Raw genomic sequence first — 21,036 nt, 5'->3', positions numbered from 1 at the left:
AATGCCCTTTTGACGTTCAAAAGATGTCGGGTCGTGATGCAATCAAAATATGTCACTTTACCTGCTACCTGCCCTGCCACTATAAAAACAACAAGGAACAACAATGCATACAGGGAGTATGAAACGATAAAATCTTTTCGAAAAAAAATGATTTTTTTCCAGTTTTTAATCACTTTTTAGACCAAATTGGTAGACTTACTTAAGCTTCAGGGTACTAAAGACACACCTGTCAAGTTATAGACTTGCAGTTCCAAAATAAAATGGTCTAACATGGGCTTAAAAATTTAACACGTGAAATCCTATGTTGCGCGTTAAAAAAAACGCACTGTATAAACAATGCTTTTCAAACAACTCATTGTATGGAGACACCAACATTATTTTGTGCACTATAGTGCCATTACAAATGTCAGTAACAACAACTACTAATGGAAAACAGATAATGTGGCAAAACCCTAGTCCTTCCTCTTCAAGATATAGCCGCATTATTCGTCTGCAGATTGAGAAAGAGACAAAAGAATCTGTGAAGCTGCATTACGATGAAATAGAAGAGCAAATATTAAGGCTACATGCTACGAAAGTAACTTTTGGCGTCAATACATACACTTTTAAACATAATGCTGTTTGTACAATGATGGATGGCAAGATTTGCAACGTTTTAACAGACACATCATCAACGCAAGCATGCAACATATGCAAAGCCACACCCAAGGAGCTAAACCACATAGATTTGCTTTTGAGAAAGCAATACTCCAAAGCTCCTTTGAAATTTGGCATATCTGTGCTCCATTCGTATTTGAGGTGTTACGAGTATCTGCTTCACATCTCCTATAAATTGGAATTGCAGCAGTGGCAAGCCAGAGGCACAGAAACCAAAGAAAATATAAAAAAGAGAAAAAAAGAAATTACGGATAACTTTTACAAGGTAATGGGTCTAGTGGTAGACCAGCCAAAACAAGGAGGCGGCAACTCCAATGATGGAAACACGGCTCGAAAATTTTTTGCTGAGCCTGAAAAAGCGTCTAATATCACGGGTATAAATACAGACATCATCAGAAGATTTTCCAACATACTGAGCGTGTTATCATGCGGATTCTACATCAATACCGAAATTTTCAAAACTTACTGTATTGAAACAGCCAAAATGTGCGTTAATATTTATGGCTGGTACAAGATGAGTGCATCGGTCCACAAACTTTTGATTCATGGAGCAGATATTATTAAGGAGTTGCCGCTACCTGTAGGTCTATTTTCCGAAGATGTGCTTGAGACCAGCCAAAAGGAATTTAAAAGCGTACGGCTTTTCCATGCCAGAAAAACCTCTAGGATCCACACCAATACCGACATAGCGCACTGGATGCTTATAGCTTCCGATCCTATAATTGCGTCAAAGAGAAGGAGCCACAATAAAAAAAAGAAACCATTTGCGAAGGAGGTTTTACAAATGCTTGAAAATCCGTTAATAGAAAACTTCATCAACAGGAATGATGATGTCGAAGACGTAGAAGATGATGATGATGATGATGAAGCATCCTAATAAGTAATTAAATTAACTATGTATACCTACAGTATATTATGTATGGTAAAATATACTTACTTTTTTATTTTCATAAATTCACTTTTTTATTTATATTTAGTTTATCCGATATAGGTAGGTAGGTTCGTGTAGGTAAGTAGTTAGATACCTATAGGTAAGTAGTAAGTAGGTTAAGAGTACGAAATTAGTTTATAAGTACAATATAAAACTTTTTCTAATGTCGTATATTTTTGGCCTCCTAAAGTAGTGATTTTGCCGTGTGTGCGGCGTGTGTGTAATTCCATGAGTGCGTAAAATGCCTTAGAGCACGTGTGACGTACTATACTTTACCTACGACCAAATGGAAAGTCCTGTTTTCGCAATTCATATAATTCAGAGTAACTTTTCATTAAAAAAGTATATTTTCAAGGTATTGACATCATATTTGTACTAATCATAGGTATTATGCCACTAAAGAAAAAAATAATAACGTAATAAAAAAATTCACAAATCATGTTACTTAAATAATTATTAGTGTTATTAGTGTTCTTAAAATAATTATTTATGGTGACATTACAGTTATTAAGAAGAAATAACGGAAAACTTTCAGTAATATTACTTGATGTGTTTGCTATTGCAGATAATATTCTAGACAAAGTGGTAGTTACTTAAAACTGTATGAGCAATGCATTACGCGATAATCTCCATCTAATATAGGTACTCTGATAAAGGAAGGAATGTAAACAAACTCAATTTTTCCCAGCAATAGAGCGGTATTTTGTGGCCCATCTTAAAACTGTGCGCTTTTTGTACAACGTTTGTGCGTAGGAGAGGTTCATTACGTAACGGAAAACTATGCGTAAATAGCTATTTACACTGAGGTCGTAGGTAAAATTTTTTGAAACCTCTAGTAAATAATTGATTGTTTAAATCTTTGCTAAGCGTTTAATAATTGACTAATAACAGGACAAAATTTAATAAACAATTTTACTTTTATTTTTGCCATCAAACTTCAACATAACAGCTTTCAATTGTTATAGAAAACTGCAATTTCTCGGAATTTAATGCTTTTTTCATTAAGTACGAAATACGGAGCTGGCTAGTTCAATTATTAACATTAGTAGCATATGGGCAATCGCCATAACAATCTCATTTTGCAGTTCAAATAAAAAATTTTCCCGACAACTGCGTTTTATTTGCTTTTAGTATTTTTTCACCTCTCCTAGTAACTAAAATGGTGTATTTAATACTGTCAAAGAAACAGTTTCGATTGAATAACCGAAAAAAGTTATTTTCGGCTATTTTTCTGGTAAAAATTTTCAACCAAAAACAATAATTAAGCTTGATGCGAAAATAGAATGGATCTGGTCTGCAGATAATAGTTGTTTATTGAAATATCATTTATTACTAAAATTCAATAAAGTTAATATGGGAATGTCAAGAAAAACTAAATCTTCTAAAATATTACATTAGAAATCATGTTGCTATACTTGATATTAAACAAAATTATGTATGAAACATGTTTAGAAACTTATATTCTCTGTAACTCGCGTAAAAATAGACTTTTATTTTCAACCAGGTATGTAATAACGTTATTTCTTATGTGTAAACCAGGTGGAAAGATAAAAATTACTTGCTTTTACTTTCCACCCGGGTGAAAATAAAATAGTATACAAACCACGGTAGAAAGTTTAATTTCTGTCTCGAGATAAAATTCATCTTTACGTCGTCTCGGCGAACTACCTAATCTCTCGACAGAAATCAAACACTTTCCACCTGAGTATGTAATATACTATTTCTATCTGCTTAAACCGCTATTGTTGCCTTTAAGTTTTTTCTGAACAATCAATTACTATTTTTAAACTAGAATAACTATTAGCATCATTTAAGGAGCCTGGAAAACTTTAGAACCGAAATCTACTAAACTAATCTCTAAAAAGCATTTTAAGCATTAACTAATACTCGTGGAGGTTATAAAAGTGCATACAATGAATAACATGCATAAAACGATCATTCAGCTAATTCTATTTAGACTGGGGTCACCACAATTTGCCATGCAGCCAAACAAACGAAAGCATTATGCACTAATGCAGACAAATTGTTTAGTATATTGAGCTTGTGCCGTCTATAATTTTATTAATACCTTATTAATAAGTACGCGCAATAATTAAGTATTTTCAAATAAACTTTTAGTTAAGGTAGTTATCAGTGCTACTAGAAAGTGCAAGTGGAATTGCTGATAAAACGTAAGTGAAGACAAACTTTTGATATTGGTTTACTATTTTTGCTCATTCAATTAGTTCAAAATCAATCAAGTAAAATGTTAAGTTTATTCTAGTAAAAAATGTCTCTAACAACATTTGAATCACTTTGTATACTCTAAAAATATATTCAAATTAATGTTACAAAATAGATTGACGATTTTCAATATCAATACAAAATCCCCTAAAAACCAATTTGAATTCAATTTCAATAAACGTTTTGAACAGATTCGCATTCACCCGGTCCTAAATAACTTTATTGCCGAAATTTATTCACGACTCCATCAACTGTTCCCTAAGTAATACTTTTTGGACAGATACAGGTCCACTGGGAAACTTTTTTACCTAAAGTTTGATATCTCAAAACTTCAGAGACAATATTAAAAAGTCATGAAAAAAAATGATTTGCATTAAGAAATTCCCTAGAAACTTTCGACATTGCTGAGTTTTGGATCAAGGAACTGAAGTTTAGGCATTTAATATTCGACCAGTTTTACAACTCTCTGTTATCTAAGTTTTGGCAATAACTGCGTGTCCTAAAACTCTTAGTGCAAGCAAAGTTTTGTCATTATTTATGTGTTTACCAAGCACTTTTGCAGTGAGCAAAAACAAAGTCAAAACTTCAGTTTTTCTGGCTGTAGGAGAGTCTTTTTTTGGTGTCGTGACATAGAACCGCATTTTCAGGCAAAAACGAGCATAATACAAAAATTGCGTGATTATAGACCATAAAAGTGTGGGCGTTTTGCAGGACAATCTGTCACTAGCAATTTATAGCGACATGGACACAGGAGAATTAAATCTAAATAAATTTTCCAGTTATTAAAATGTTTGTTGTTATTTCATGTCGTGTGGAGTTTGACGTTATATTTTACTTTAGGACTTGAAAAAATTGAGTTTATTCGTGTGGATAATACCAATTTTTGCGTACGGTCCTGGTTAATAAATCAATTTAAATGAATGGAAAATTATGTATCTCAACCGGGTTTAAGTATGTTTACATTAGAATTTGATGCTTAAAAAGAAAATATTCACAATTTGCAGTTCCAAATTGCGTTAGCTTAAAACAATAGTTTTTATTTTTCAAATTATGACAGTTGATTTTTCATATTTGCAGTCTTCAAGAAATAAAAAAAAATTCAATAGAAATTACTTCCTCAGGTTACGTGAATGTTTTTCCAAATTTTAAACACCCACAAGCTAAAAATTGATTTTTTTAAAGGTCCCCTGACAGTTTTTAGGTTAGGTTAGGTGACAACGTAAAGGTTTTACCAAATTTTTGACACTTGATTTGACCTTGTGCCGAAAGCTTAAAATTGATTTTCTAAGGTCAGGTGACTGTTTTTCCAAATTCTGACAAACAAAAAATATTTTTAGACGTTTGCACGAATCTTCTAACTGTCATAGTAACCAAGTTACCACGTGTCAAATAAAGACACTTATCACTTAAAAGAAACAGTTGAAAAATTGGTAATTTAAATTTAGACAGTAGTAAAATTGTAAGAACTAGGTCACGTGACTTGATAATTCAATTTTGAGCTTGTAATATTGTAAAGGCCAGTTGACATTGTCAAAAACAGTCACGTAAACTTCAAAACGCAGTTTAAACTTTGAAAAATGGTACATTAAATTTAGACAGTCGTTAAAACTTATAAATTGCAAAATTCACGTTACGTGCATGCATGTTCTTGCAACACTATAAACGCCAGTTGACATCTGTCAAAATTAATCACGTGACCTTTAAAATCTGGTTTAAAATTTAATAATTTGGTAAATTAAATTTAGACTATTTTAGACAGTTGTAAAAGCTGAAATTGCAATAGACACATCACGTGACTTTGAATTTTAGAGCTTGCAACACTGTCAAAGCCAACTGGCACCTGTCAAAAACAGTCACGTGACTTTAAAATGTAATTTAAATGTTGATCATTTGGTACATTTAATTTAGACAGTTGTAAAAGCTGAAATTCTAAAATTCACGTTACGTGACGTTAATAATACAATTTTGAGCTTGCAACACTGTAAAAGCCAGTTGACATTGTCAAAAACAGTCACGTGAACTTCAAAACGCAGTTTGAAACTTAAAAAATAGTAAATTAAATTTAGACATTTCTAAAAACTTAAATTGCAAAATACACGTTACGTGACGTTGAAAATGCAATTTTGCATGTTCTTGCAACCCAGTAAAGGCCAGTTGACATCTGTCAATTAAATTTTAAAATTAAAAAATTTGGTAAATTACATTTTGAATGAATGTCATTTTAGAGCTTGCAACACTGTCAAAAACAGTCACGTGACTTTAAAATGTAATTTAAAAGTTGAAAAAATTGGTAAATTATTATAATAATTTGTAATGAATATTATTTCAACTCAATATAATGTAACAAAGATTATACCATAATAATTACATGTGCCTATGCTGTTCTGTCCAATTTTCAGTCAATTTTGTTATATTAATACACTACATTTTGAAATATACAGACAATGCCTCAAACTACTCTCAAATGCCCAATGAATAAAAAAAAATGTAAACATAGCAGGAAGGAGCAATAGCAAACAAAGTGGGTGACAGAAACAAGGGGGAGGGGGGGGAGTAATATGGCGGCCGTCAACTTCCGGTTGGCACTATCAGATCTAAATTTAATCTTGTCCACTGTACAACTTAATTTAAATTTGCAAAACTCAACTGTTAAAGAACCACAAACAAACAAAACAAACTAACACTATACTACAACAAATACAAACAACAAATTTTTGCGGGTTTGAAACTCCAAACTTTCAATGACTGCGTCAATTCAACTGCGCAGTAGGCGAATGCGCAATCAAACATGGTGGACTTCCGTCCCCCTCGCTTAATGCACAAACGGGTTATAATTTGTATTATTGTTACCTCCTGATACTTGTTCTTTTTACTCATTGCAAATGCCTTATAAATATCCCAAAATTATGTGTGTATATTAATAAAATATATACCTATGTATAATACATAAACTTCAATAGCATTACCAACGCTTTATTAAAAATGAAAATTATTTTAAAAATAAATTTTTAAATTGATTGAGATTAAATACTAATATCGCTGACATATTTAGTGTATATCGTTCTCATTGGCACTAACGCTTTTAATTAGAAAACCATTAAAGCATTCCAGTACATTTTCACTAACTAATTTAACGCAAATGTGGCTTTCCTAAGCAATTTAGTACTTGCTTAAAATGTCTAAAGGGCGCTTTTACGCCCTTTAGTAAAATATTTAACGAACTATGCATGTTTAACTGCAGCCTAATTACCAATCTGTTTGAGTTCCAGCTAGGGTTTTATCCTAGACGTCAACTCTAACTCAATAAGTGCACAATCCTGTTATCCTTTTAGGAATTGTTTCGTACAGAGATTAAGTTATTATTAGTAATAGTAAAGTCACACAAATTGTAGTTTTGAATTGGCTTCACTCTAAACTACAAAAAGAAAATCTGACTTATATGATGTGTAAATATTTTATATCCGAGCAATTTTCGAACGACAATATAAAATGATGTCAATAAATTCTGTTTAGGCGATTTGATTTTATGTGTGATTGCGTCTGGATTTCCTTTAACAGTGTGACACTAAAAATAGAGTATGCCTGTATATAGTTTAATTTTCTTAAAGAGCACGCAGTTGTTATTAAAATTAACTTTTGTAAAATCTGAAAATACACTGTTAAATTGCAATGCAAACAGGCATCTAAATCAAGCACCAAATCAATTAGAAAAGTTGACAGAAAACATAAATCATATAACTGTGGTCTAACTGCTTTCACGTGTGGGAAAACCTAACTTTGATTAAGCTAACACTGATTAGAAAAACTACTATTTTCTGGACCGGTAATAAAATATAATCGTGTTTTCTAAATTGAGTCACACAGTTCCTCCATGAAAATGAATTTGTCAGTTTCCAGGTTTAGGGCAGAACCGAGGGTAGAACTGTAACTGACGGTCAAATATCATAACTCTCAAAACTCTACTCATAAAGCTATAAATTGATTTAAGAGTGTGTTGTGGTTTTACAGCTTTATGAAGAGGATTTTGACGGTTGTCATATTTAAAAATAGATTAAAATTAAGATAGAAACAGCCAAATGTTATAAATGCCAAAAATGCGTTGTGAAGGTATAAAATGCATTCAACCAAACTCAAACTGATTTCACTACTTTTCAAGGATGTTTCGTACCTCTATGGGATTGAATTTGACGGTTTTTGGGACAGAACTTGAACTGAGAACCAAATGTCATAATTTTTAAAATTCCACTCATAAAGCCATAAAATACGTTTGGTACTGTTTGTACTGATTTCACTCTAGAGTGTGTTGTGGTTTTACAGCTTAATGGAAAGAATTTTCACGATTGTCATATTTAAAAATAGATTAAAATTAAGTTAGAAACAGCCAAATGTTATAAATGCCAAAAATGCATTTATGAAGGTATAAAATGCCAAAATCAAAGATAAACTGATTTCGTTACTATTCAACGATGTTTCGTTGTTTTGTACCTCATTAGGATTGAATTTGGCAGTTTCCAAGCTTAGGACAGAACTATCGTCTTAAAATATGACGTTATAATGTAATAGTAAGGTAAATATTTTTTTCGACTACTGACTTTGAAAGTACCTCATGTACGCTTCCATTTCATAGCAGAAAGTGGTTATTTGCCGCACGTGTACAGAAAGTGAATCATTTTCTGTCCTAGAGCGTTTTCGCTTTCTACTAACAATCTACCCACCAACTTTTTCGGCGTTTTCATAACAACGCTTGACATACCTGTTTGAAATAAAGCCATTCCGTCAAAGTGATTTATCGGTGACAATGAGTTCGAGCTACGAAAATGATGTGAGTTGTCCTTCTACTCCACCCCACAGCAGTCATCGAAAAAATATCGTCTTTTGCCGCTTTTACATGATTGCAGCGTTCGGCTTCGCCTCAAGCTGCAATTTTCATGTGCATGCGGCAAATAACTACTTTCCGCTCTTAATATAGAATATACTATTTCTACGACTCCCATAGAAAGTAAAATTTTCCTCCCTCATTTGAGAGATGACAGTATCACTCACTACTTAGGGAGTTATTAGGAAAACATTGGTCGTAAAAAAAAATTAGATGCGCAACTCTGGAGTAAACTACTTTTTGCACCCTTGAACTTTGAAACCCTCTTCGCTTTGCGTCGGGTCTCAAATTGTTCGCGGGAGCAAAAGTTGCACTTTAATCCCTAGTTGCGCAAATTACTATTAAATTTGACAAATAATAAAGCAAACGTTTAAAAAATTGAATTAAAAATGTTTGTGTTTCTATTAACTGTTACGTCACTCCATTTTACTTTGATTTTTGCTATATATTGTAGTGTCCGTTTGTGGACTGAATCAGTGAGTAATCACTCACTACTCACGGGTAGGTAATGGGTGTTATTATTTATTCAAAACTAGTGAATAAGCATATTATTAAACAGTAATAAAAAAATATACAGTTTGTTGAAATTTCGTGCTGTATACCGAATACCGATGTTCTTTAACATTTAATAAAATTCGATTATACTAGCATTCCCTAACTGAAATAGCCAATAGCTTTGCTTAGTCCAGCTCAATGAATTTCTCTTCCAACGGAATTGTACTCTAAAAATGACAAAAACACAAAGCGTTTTTCTTTAACGATATTAAAAAAATATACCGGGTGTAACATTTAACTTGAGACATCTCAATATCTCGAAAAATAAGCACTTTTCGAAAAAATGTTTAGTATCAAAGTTGTATTATTCCGCGGGGGAAATACATTGATGACAAAATTTGTGTTCCTCTTTTACCTCAAGGAGGTAACTTTGATTTTTAAAATGGCACCCCCAATTTTTTATTGCAGATTCAGATTCTGCGGCTAAAAACACGTGGAATTTGTTTAAAACATTTTTTTGTATTAACGATAGATGGCGCTATAAACGACTGACGATTTACATTTTTTAATTAAATTTGTTTTTTTTTCGCTCATGTCTTACCGGAATGTTTGGTAAAATCTTAAATCTTAAAAAACCGTCGTTGCTAGGGATACATAGGTGTTATAAATAACAAAAAAAAAAGAAAAAAAAAATGAAAAAATAAAATAAATAAAAAAAAATAAATAAAAAAAAAATAAATAAAAAAGTTTTTTTTTTGTAAAAAATGTTTTAAACAAATTCCACGTGTTTTTAGCCGCAGAATCTGAATCTGCAATAAAAAATTGGGGGTGCCATTTAAAAAATGAAAGTTTCCCCCCTTCCCCCCACATGGAGGGGCAGAGGAATACAAGCTTTGTCATCAATGTATTTCCCCCGCGGAATAATACAACTTTGATACTAAACATTTTTTCGAAAAGTGCTTATTTTTCGAGATATTGAGATGTCTCAAGTTAAATGTTACACCCGGTAGATATAAAACTGCGACATACTTTGGTGTGTTTAACTACATCTGTGCCCCAAACTTTTTTGTAATTTAAACCCTAAAATCGTTAACTAACCAACAATTTGATTGACCAATCATAAATTTATTGATATTCAAATTATGAACAATTAAAATGCATTGAATTTATAGGCTCCAATTGCCCACGCTATTAATATGACACAATACATCCAAATAAACCCTGAATTCTGGTTACGAAAGGTAATAATAATTCTCTTGGTTTTTGGTTGAGGGTTGAGCTGATTTAAATAATAGCTTTTAACGCTTTGGATTAATAGCATCACACGCTTTGTTTCATTTCAAATTTTCAACTGCGTAGGCTCCATTTAGATCTAATAGAAGCAGCATAGTGTGAAAATTATTAACTAGAAATTTTGGCTAAAAATAGCTTAGTTTAATTCAATTGCAGAATGGCTAATAGCTATTTATGTAATGTTTTTCGAACGAGTTTTATACAAAATTTTTCTAATTTATCTGTAGAAGTATTATAGAAAGTTAGATGTAATAAAAGTGTATAGGGTGAGTCAACGATAGAGTAAATTAAGTTCATTATCTCATCAGTTTCGAAGAATTCGAAAAAGTGTTAAATAGAAAAGTTTTAGAGAATATTGAGATGCCTAGTTTAAAATTACTTTTGGATGGGGATTTACTTACGGGGTGGTTCATAAATTCGTGGCAGATGAAATATCAGTTTTTTTAAATGAAACCCTCTCTTTTTTGTTAATAATATTATATACCTAATAGATTTTCTATTATTTCAATTTTTTCAGAAAAATATTAGTTTTTAGTATAAATTTTACTAGTTATTACAAAAAAGTAGAACTTTTTGCAATATTTTATAAAAAAACATTATTTACAGAAAGGCTACTTAATATATTTGAAAATCAAAAGTTGGTACAATTTTTTTGAACTCATTAACTGTCATGGACTGAGGCTGCATATTACCTTAACCTGAAAAAAAACTAAGTATCTAGGTAATTCAAAGGATATGGTTAGGGACCTTGACTTAAATTCCTGACAAAAAATTTGGGATAAATTACGTCTTTGAGTAATGATAATTTCCCCGACATTAGGTGTCTGATGATCCTTGCCACCCAATTTTTGACAATAAATAAAAATCTTCGGTTTATTGTCGCGTGAGCCGGCGAAAAAAATGATAAATTACTTTTTGCGGATGGCAATCAAGCCTCGGTTTAAATTAACTTTTTTCCAGCTTCTTTTAAAAATGTAAATTTCAAAAAAAAATATCGTCTCTTTTCACCATGTTTTTCGACGCCACGACAAATTTATAATAAATTACTTTTAAAATGTTTAGCTTCAGTCAAAGGCGAACACTTGAAAAACTCTAGATAGCGTCACTTTGAATTACTTTAGTAGATAAATAGTGAGGACAGTTTCTTTCAACCAGTTTTAGTTTCGCGATTGTGTACTGATTTAGACCGAATTTGCACTATAAAAAATTTAGGAAAATTAACACTCTCTTTCTTTGTTCAGTGACTTCGGACTGTTGCGTCACAATCACCAGCAAAAAACGTATGTCGGTGATTAAATGTGATATTGATTGATTGTCAAAATGATTATAGTTTTAAGTTATAACTTAAAGCAGGAGTACAATAAATTATACAGTGAGGACACGCAGGTTGGAACAAATTTATTTAAAATTAAGGGTTTGGTTTTTTAGAAATACGCTCCTACACGTCGATATTTATTTTTGTCTGCGGTTTTTTACAGGGCGGCCCAAAAATAAGTTACTACCATCAACTTAATTTTTTCAAATAGAATTACCTATTTTTAATTTTGTTTTTGAATTGTGCATCAAATTCTAAGTAGGAAAAAAATTAAATTAAAAAAAAATTATTTTTTTTCTTAAAAAAAAATTAATTAAAAAAATAATTTTTTTTAAAAAAAATTATTTTAATTAAAAGTACTTTTGGTCCGCTAATTGTATACATGCATTTACCATATAATATATAGTATTTCCAAAAAACCAAACCCTTAATTTTAAATAAATTTATTCCAACCTGCGCGTCCTCTCTGTATATTAAGCTGGTGTACTTTTACAGCATTACCTTAAAATTGGAATTTTGACTGTGAAAATTGGAATTTTGGTGTGACCAGTTTATCTACCATTTTCGTAAAACAAAAATTTCAGTTATTTCAAAAACAAAGTTGGTGGGGGGTTTTCAATTGTTTTTGTAATAACCCGCTTTAACTTCTTAAAGGTTTGACCAATATTAACAAAATTGGCATCGTTGAAAAGAGCATTCCTTGGCCGCTTAAAAGCTGGTTCTCTTTAAAAATGTGAATAAAAACTTAGTAGTTTGTTATGCAAAATTTATAAAAAATGCAATTTTTAAATTTAAGATGGCAGTTGGCACCTCTGGAGGTCATCTTAAGAACTTGAAAACATTTTCCAGCGATTCTTCATGGCCAATTTACCTAGTAATTTTTGTAACCCGAAAGTCATAGGTCGTACGGTTTCTGAGATATGGCCGAGGAACAGTCTTATTGGGTCACCCGGTACAGTGTCTGCTGTTCCTCGGAAACTATACGTAGTATACCTACAAGAATTTTTTTTATTAGTAAATGTGGCTAAGAGAAAATACTGAAAATAATTTTCAGCTTTCTAAATCCACCGCTAGGAAACGTTTCGATACCACTAAAATGAAAAATGTCTAAACACTCTGAAAATTTAAATGGAAAGGTATAGTAAAAATCTCATAAAAGTAATCCCCTATTCTCTACGAAGAATTTTCTTATTTAACTTTTTTTTCTATCTCTTCAAATGAAGTGGTGGGAGTAGTCAAAAGTTTGCTTTGAAAGAAATGAAATATCTCGAAAACAGCTAATCGTAGAGACTTTGTTTTTGCCGCATTTTAAAGAGCATTTTTTGTCCTGTAGAGTGTCCCAAAACAATGTTCCATTTAGTTTTCGGTCTTTTCGATAGAGGGCGTTTTTACAAAAATTGCACTTTCATCTTAGATATCTCGAAAAAATCAAATGCAATGGTATATCTTCCAATTACCTATTCCATAAGCAATCAGACTATCTATCGTAGTTACTGTGGTGATGGTAGGTTTGAGAGAGTCGCAGTTTGATTTTATAGTCCAAAATTCGGTTTCCCAGGCTCGTCCAAATAGGCCATCTGGGATAAGCTTAAACAAAGAGGACTGGAAAGGGACACGCCAATATTCTTTGGCAGGGAATGCGGTCTCAGATAGATGGCTCAAACAAGACTACTGCTTTTTTACCCTCCCATCGCTGTAGACCTGAGAAAGGATAGGTCTGGAAGAGGAAGTCGCTACAAGTCCAGGAATTTTCCCTTTCGGGAAGTTCCCAGAGTTGCATCGTCGTCCTCATGTCATGGGATGCCCCCGCTGACGGAGGCACTCTTCTGGTGCTCTTCTTGTCCTCCATTTCTTCTTTCTTCGTCAGCTCGTCCATCTCTGGTGGTCTGTCCAAACAGCTGGCTTTCGTCCGTCTGTTTTTACATCTTAAGGTTTTGGGGAGTTAGGGTCTGGTGAGTGGGGTGGTTTTCCCCCTTTTACGTAGGCAAAGCGGGGGAAAGTGCCAGGAGTGCAGTCAGAGCCCAGTTAGCACCGGGATAACTGCGTAAAGGTTCTACCCAGATTTTGAGAATAAAATTCTCGCCACCCGGGGGGAAGGTCTGGGGGAAATTGTGGTCTTCTTCTTGGCTGGTTGGTCCTGAATTATCATCTATCTGAAACGGAAAGAAAAACTTATTAATAATTACCCGTTATCCAATAACTGGTATCGGGGGCATTTGTGGGGTGCTTCTAGCGCCGGGTCGTAGTTCACTGCTTCTCGCAGTAACTGATTTTCGCTGGGCTCCGCTCTTTGGAATAGCTTCACTGCGCTCTGCTTGATCCTCTCCATTGCGGTGGTAAACTTCATATCTCCCTGGGTGTCCACATTTCTGACGTACCATGGAGCGTCCACCGCTGTCCTGAGCGCAATGTTTTCCACAGCTTGGAGTTTCTCCAGAACCGATTTGGCCGCGTACCCCCACGCGACCCAGTCTTAGATCAGAACGATGAAGTAACGGATAAGTTTTATTGCATCACGTGCGAAAGTAATCGTTTTGGGTAAAAAATAACTGTGTTCTTTAAAGAAGTTAGAATTTGCTACGCTTGGAAAGAAATATTGCTGAACCCTTAAAAACTGATTCTTAGTAAATTTACGTTTGATGGGTTGTAAATGAAATTGCTCTTGGGACACATCTGGCATTGGTTCATATATTGTTGGACTTCGATAACAATAGCCTGACATTAATTGATCCGCCAAGCTGACAATAGCTGGTACGATGTTATAAAACACACATTTTTCGTCAATCTTTGTCTAATGAAATGAGATAAAGAATGTGACGCAACAGTCAGAAATTACTAAGCAGAAAGTAATTTAGATTTATATTTGTATTTATAAAAAAAAAACAGAATTGAGATGTAACAGTTTGTTTATTATAATATTTATACTAATTAGGTACTCTATTTAAAAACTAGGAGTGATTGTGAATTAGGTTGGCAATTGTGGTCAAATGTGATTGGCCAGTTGGCGGTATGATTTACATAGCAGAAATCATAAATAAACTGGTTATGTCAAAAAACACCAGCTCGGCCACCATTTGAATTTTCAATAACCCACCAATTAAACAAACTTCCAATAACTTTAAATTACTTAATGTGTTGCTTATTTTTATACTGCGGTACTATAACTTTATTTTTCTAATTATGGCATATAAAGTGACACTTTTCAAAACTGATTAGAGTGACAAAACGTTTTACTTTATGTAACTAGTTATGAAATGTTCATTTCATCACTCCCTGTTTTTATGCATTTCCGTAGAAACATATGGGCGATATCCATCATAACATGTCGTTGTCACTGTTTATACAAGGTGCTATGAAAGTGAATATTTGTGTTAAATCACTTTAAAAGACGGTTTTTACTGCTTTTTGGTCAAAATTAGAAAAAATTATGTATGCAACACGTTTCGAAAATGTCTTATTGTGTAACTCATTCAAATTGTAGGACCTCGCTGCGCTCGCCCTACAAACATTCATTCGTTACACAAAATCGATCTTTTCGTAACTGGTTACATAAATAGCTATTATCTAACCTAAACATCAACAAACTTATGACAGTGACACCCAAACCCATAAATTAAATCTAAGGAATTTTTTTGGTAACTTTTGGTTGAATATGTCAGGTCTTCATTCGCTTCTCCTAGTATTGAAATAAGTTAATAGGTAAGGTTAAAAAATGCAGTGTTAAAATCTGGAAATTCTTATGTAACTTTTTGAACATGTTTTTACGCTCTACAATCACTATGCAGCGTTTCATTATGAAATGTTATGTTATCTTAGCAGATAATCTATTGTGTTAAGGTAAACGTTTTGTTAGGGTCGAAATCTGCTTTAACCTCCCAATCCCATTGTGTGCTAGTAATAAATTAGCCTAAATTTTCCACTGTTGTGATTACATATTTGCTAAAGTTCTAGGTTAGATTCGGAGAATTTCCAGGACTTTATTAAATCGTCCTTTTCTAATCAAATACACTCTATTCTCAATTTGTGTGTAGGTTGGGCCTTTATCATTTCACCCCCGATGCACACGAGTACAATTAATGAAATGAACCATGAAAATGGTACGTGAGTCACTCGAATGCCTGCTATCTGGGATAATAAAATCCAAAACCTCACTGATATAATTAATTCAAAGGTGGTTAAAACTCGGTCAACATTGTACGAGTGAAAAACAAAAATCAAAACTCGCAACAGGTGTAAAAAAAAAACCGTTATCTGCGGTTTGAATATAGAATGCGCATTCCAATTTTCCTAGACGTCAAATTACTAAGCAATAATGGCAAGCTTTTAGAGTTTCCGTTAAATTAAACTCTACTACCTGCAGCTCTGGTAATACCTCCATAAAGGAAATGAAACAGGTTTCTGTAAAGGTAATGTCGTTTTATTTTCAAGTTGTATTCTTTGACTTCTTTACCCTATAAATGCAGATACTAGTCTTCTATTTACTTTGTGCCTGACCTGTCCCTTGCACACAGTACCTTCGAACTTAAATTAAATAATCTCGATGAATATTCATTATTAATTTGCTATTAGGTTTAAGTTTACTGTCAATTAGAAATTCAAATTATTTCAATTAGCAAATGTCTGCAGAGTTAATTATGTGTTCCAAAAGCTTACACCAAAGTAAAATTAGGTTATTAAGTTTAAAAAAAAGTTTGAATTGCTACGTTAACAGTGGACTGTTATAACATCCATGAGAAAGCAAATGAAGTGAATTGATTTTCATAATTAGTAAAAACCTAAAAGTACTTTTCTCACACTAAAATTGATAAATTGTAGAAGGAAACTCAAGAAACAAGTTTCCAGTCAGATAAAGTAAGCCAATTTGACAATCAGAAAAAAATCATCAATATACTATAATATATTTTAGACGTACTGGAGAAATAAGACAAAATCTAAAAAATACAAACTGATAGACTTTTTTCAACCGGTTTCCAAAAAGTGATCTGATATTGATTTTATCATGTGGCACAATCATGAATACGTCGTGTGAAAGTGTGTCACACGGTCATCGATTTGAAAATGGCAGGGATGTCATGCCACTAAGAGCCGATACTTTCTTCTTCTTCTTCTTAATCCGCCGTCTCCCGCCGGAGGTTGGCGATCCAATTGGCAATCATTATTCTGGATATAGCAGCTCTGAATATGTCAATTGAGGTACATCCAAACCATCTTCTTAAGTCTTTCAGCCAGGAGTTTTGTCTTCTTCCCACTGATCTTTTTCCTTGTATTTTTCCTTCAATGATCAGTCTCAAGAGTTCATACCTTTCGCCTCTCATTATGTGGCCTATGTATCCCGTTTTTTTCCCTTAACGATGAGCATCAGTTCTTTTGATTTTCCCATCCGCGCAAGGACTTCCAAGTTGGTGATTCTCTGCACCCACGATATTCTTAACATACGGCGGTATAAATACATCTCAAAAGCGTCCAGCTTTTTCTCTGTAGTCGCATCGAGAGTCCATCCTTCACTACCATATAACAAGGTTGAAAATATATAACATCTGATCATGCGCATTCTCAGTTCTAGGCTCAGTTCGGATCTCGTGAAAAATTGCTGTTTTAAAAATGTTTTTCTGGCCTGCTCAATTCGTGCTTTTATTTCGATCTTGGGGTCGCACTGATTATTAATGATAGTTCCTAGGTATCTGAATGAATTTACTTGCTCTATCTGTATATTGTTAATGGACAAATTGGCAACTATGTTCGTCTTTGAAAAAACAAGGAGCTTAGTTTTGGACGCATTCGTGAATAGTCCATGCCGTTCACTGTGGCTTACTATACGGTTCATTAAGTCTTGTAGATCGGCCAGATTATCTGCCAGCACAACACAGTCGTCGGCGTATCTCAGATTGTTAACAATGACTCCGTTGATTTTGATTCTCTTAGGACCCCCTGCAGCGCTTCTCTAAAAATAGTTTCAGAATATAAATTAAACAGAAGTGGTGATAGAATACAGCCCTGCCTCACTCCCCATTTTATTATGATTGCCTCTGATGTTGATTGCTCAACATTAACTTCTGCCGTTTGATGCCAGTATAACTGTGAAATGATTATGATTTCATGTTTGTCTATTCCCGTAGCTTAGAACAATACCGATACTTTCACCTAAAGATAATTTTTTTGCCAGGAAAATTTTTATAGAAATGACAGAATTCACCAATAGCAGCGTCTGATTTCAGGGTTTCTATACAAATTATCTTAAAAATAAAATTAATCTGAAGTGAAAGTACTGGCCGTAAGGATCAAATGACATCTTAACAAATTTTTTTCTATTTTCTCTAAATTGAAAAATTAAACCATACCATATGACACATCATCGTAATCAAAAGTCCAATATGGCGTCCATGAAAAAAAATTCAAATTTGGTGATATTAATCTTTAAATTTTTGTATACATATTTAAAGCGGTTAATTTTATTAAACTGGAACATGCGCAACTTTGTCTCAAATTTTATTTTTTGTGAATCTCTTTATACAGGGTATCACATGTTTGATTACCTAAGACAAAAAATCGACGAAAACTCACTTTTTCAAAAAACACGCAATCCACTTGGAGTTTCTTGTTAAAATTAGGTATTCGAGGGTTTTCGTGGTTGCCAAATTTTATCTACTGAGTTTTAAGCCAGCTTGTAGAGGGCGCCATTTAGGTACAACCAGTAATTTGTTTTTTCTTCTACTACATTTGATTTTTTTTGTGGTCACCACTCTTATCTCTTCTGACGTCATTCGATTGTAATCTATAGAGCCTTATAAAATGCAATTTAAAAATTTGATAAGACGCGGCTTATTAGGCAACTTTTATTACATTAATTGACGTTTAATTACCATACTCCCTCTTTGTTCCCTCTGTGTTAAACACGACATGTAAATTTCAATTTGGCGTGTCTGTTCGAAATTTACGTTTATTGGGTTAAACCATGATCAAACTTCAGATAGAATAGCAATATTCTAGTTTGCCTATGTACTCTGATATCAAGTGTTGCCTATTAACACTTGATATCAGATTCATGCATTTTATATTTGCATCAGTAATGCATGTTTGTCTGTGGAGCTCTGCCAGGGCATTATGGGGTCGCATAATTGAAATTAGATTTCCTGATTATGAGTTGTTGTTTTTGGTTTCTGTTTCAATAAAACACTGTTTTTTTTCTTTTCGTCTGCTGAATAGTCCAGTTAAAAAACTACGTCAAAGATGTCAAAGCTAATTTAATAGTGCAAATAGCACTTAGATACTCGCTTGAGAACTTAAACCAATTCACTGGTTTAGCGGTTGAGGGGTTGATTATGCAAATAAAGGGCTTGAATCGAATAAGTGCTTTTTACCAAATTACTAATAGCGGTAAAACTGTACATAAAATCCAAGCCCATGTAATTTAATTTACTGACCCTTCAGCATAACGTAAGGATGTAACAGACAACTCAGTTCGTTTCCAACACGTTGGATTGTTTCGCTACGCTAAAAACAGACCATCGAAATCAAAAGGAAACTTTCGACGAATTGTTTATGTTGAAAAAGGGCCAAACACTGCATCAGGGCTGCCAACCCGTTATGAATTATGCAGAACATCGCTGCTTGATTAATAGCCCGAATTAACTCAGACATTGACTGATCACCAGGAAATTACACCCTCGCAATATGTGCGTAAATAAGATCTCGGTTTCACTATTCGATATTGTTGCTTCAATTATTACCGGTGTTGAAATCAGAAAAAGCCGACTGGAAATGTTCAATGGTCACGACTGGAAAATTAATGGGTTTACGAAGTTTGAAGCGCTTTCAGCGCTAAAACACAAAGTTGTCTCGTTTGCGTTGAACCTTATTAATGTATTAATTTCGTGTTGAGAGCACGAACCGAAGAAAAGTAAATAAAGTAATTTAATTTGCATTTTAAATTAACCAAATTGGAAATGGCAAACTGCAAGTTTTCCGTAAAATGGTGATATGTTTAAGTGTTTTATTCATAGCAGGTTTTCGACTTTCTTTAATTATTGTTCTGCCATAAAAAACGTTTTAACGTGGCGATATGGATAAATTTCATTAATTTGTGCACATGTTTTTTATTTTATTTAATGGGTAATAAACCATGCTATACCTATGCACGTAGAAGCACACGAGCTGTATTGAACATATTACACAAACTAATCAAAATTTTACGTGAAATGAACTATAATTATTGAAGTACCATCAAATAGATTTTGCATTGTATTTTTTCATATTAATTTAAAATATCTCATTACTTTACAAGAATAAATAACAGGTTCAAAATTGAATCTTAACATATTGGCAAATATTTTTGCATTTGTTCTGTTTAACCTTTTAACAAAATCTGGTTCCATTTTATTAATTCGCAATCTAATAATAATTATAGCTAGTCAAGGAATTTGAGAAATACTCTTCTTATATCCGTTTAAAAAACTATGTCCACTAATTATTTTTGCTACATGCACTTTAGAGAAAAAAATGTTTGGTTTTAAAGTTCCTTTTTATAAAATAGTGCAAAAAAATACTTCTTTGCACTATTTTTCCATTTTTTGAAGCATTTGATTTCTAGAGCAAAAAAAAAATACTTTTTTGCACTATGTTATACTTGCTGTGCTTTTGTCCTCAAACAAGTCGATTTTATAAAAAAAAATTGCACTTGTTGCATAAATAACTTTTTTCTGAACATTATGGACAAATTTTGCAATAATTTTAATATACAATTAATATATATTTCCAAATGTCTACCATGCACGTGGGATCTGTGAAATAGTGCCAGATAAATCTTTTCTTTGCTATAAGCGTATCATACACCAATATTATTACTATGTACCGGGTGATCAGCTAAGACAAAACGTAACGTCAGTTGTATTTAGAAAGTAAAAATAATTTGAAAAATAGTTTGGAATCAAACATATAATTTAGAAGCAAGTAAAACATACAATACTGTGTTATTAATTAACCTTCCAAATATTGAAAATTCTAATGTTTACTAGTCAATACCTCGAAAACGACAATACTTTTATAAATATATGTGTTTTAAATCAAGTGTTATTTTTATGTGAAATTGAGTTACTAAGAAATGTTGTAACTTTTGTGACAAAAAATTAGTATGTTCTAAGATATGGACGGATCATCCATTTGTTTAACGTATGACTTAACGTAACGTATAGACTCAGTCAAAAACTAACTTTATTGATATTATCTGATATTGCCAAAAACTATCTGACG

At 32.9% G+C, this 21,036-nt stretch overlaps 1 protein-coding gene across 3 annotated transcripts in view; it reads left to right on the top strand.

Annotated features, from left to right (window-relative positions):
- LOC145725101 (orexin receptor type 2-like) overlaps positions 1-21,036 on the top strand; it is a 130,378-nt gene that overhangs the window by 7,751 nt on the left and 101,591 nt on the right. Inside the window, exon 1 of one of the 3 annotated variants that reach the window (XM_081973706.1) lies at positions 3,552-3,759. The exons of the other annotated variants lie outside the window; for them this stretch is intronic. The gene's annotated coding sequence lies outside the window, so the exon portion shown is untranslated. Of the gene's footprint in view, positions 1-3,551; positions 3,760-21,036 lie in introns of those variants that run through there. 3 annotated transcript variants of the gene reach the window in all.

The sequence above is a fragment of the Ips typographus genome, linkage group LG2, assembly GCF_016097725.1.
Source record: "Ips typographus isolate SLU linkage group LG2, UJ_Ityp_2.0, whole genome shotgun sequence".
NCBI lineage: Eukaryota > Metazoa > Arthropoda > Insecta > Coleoptera > Curculionidae > Ips > Ips typographus.
The sequence above is the reverse complement of the archived record's forward strand: the minus strand, read 5'-3'. Positions and strand labels throughout refer to the sequence as shown.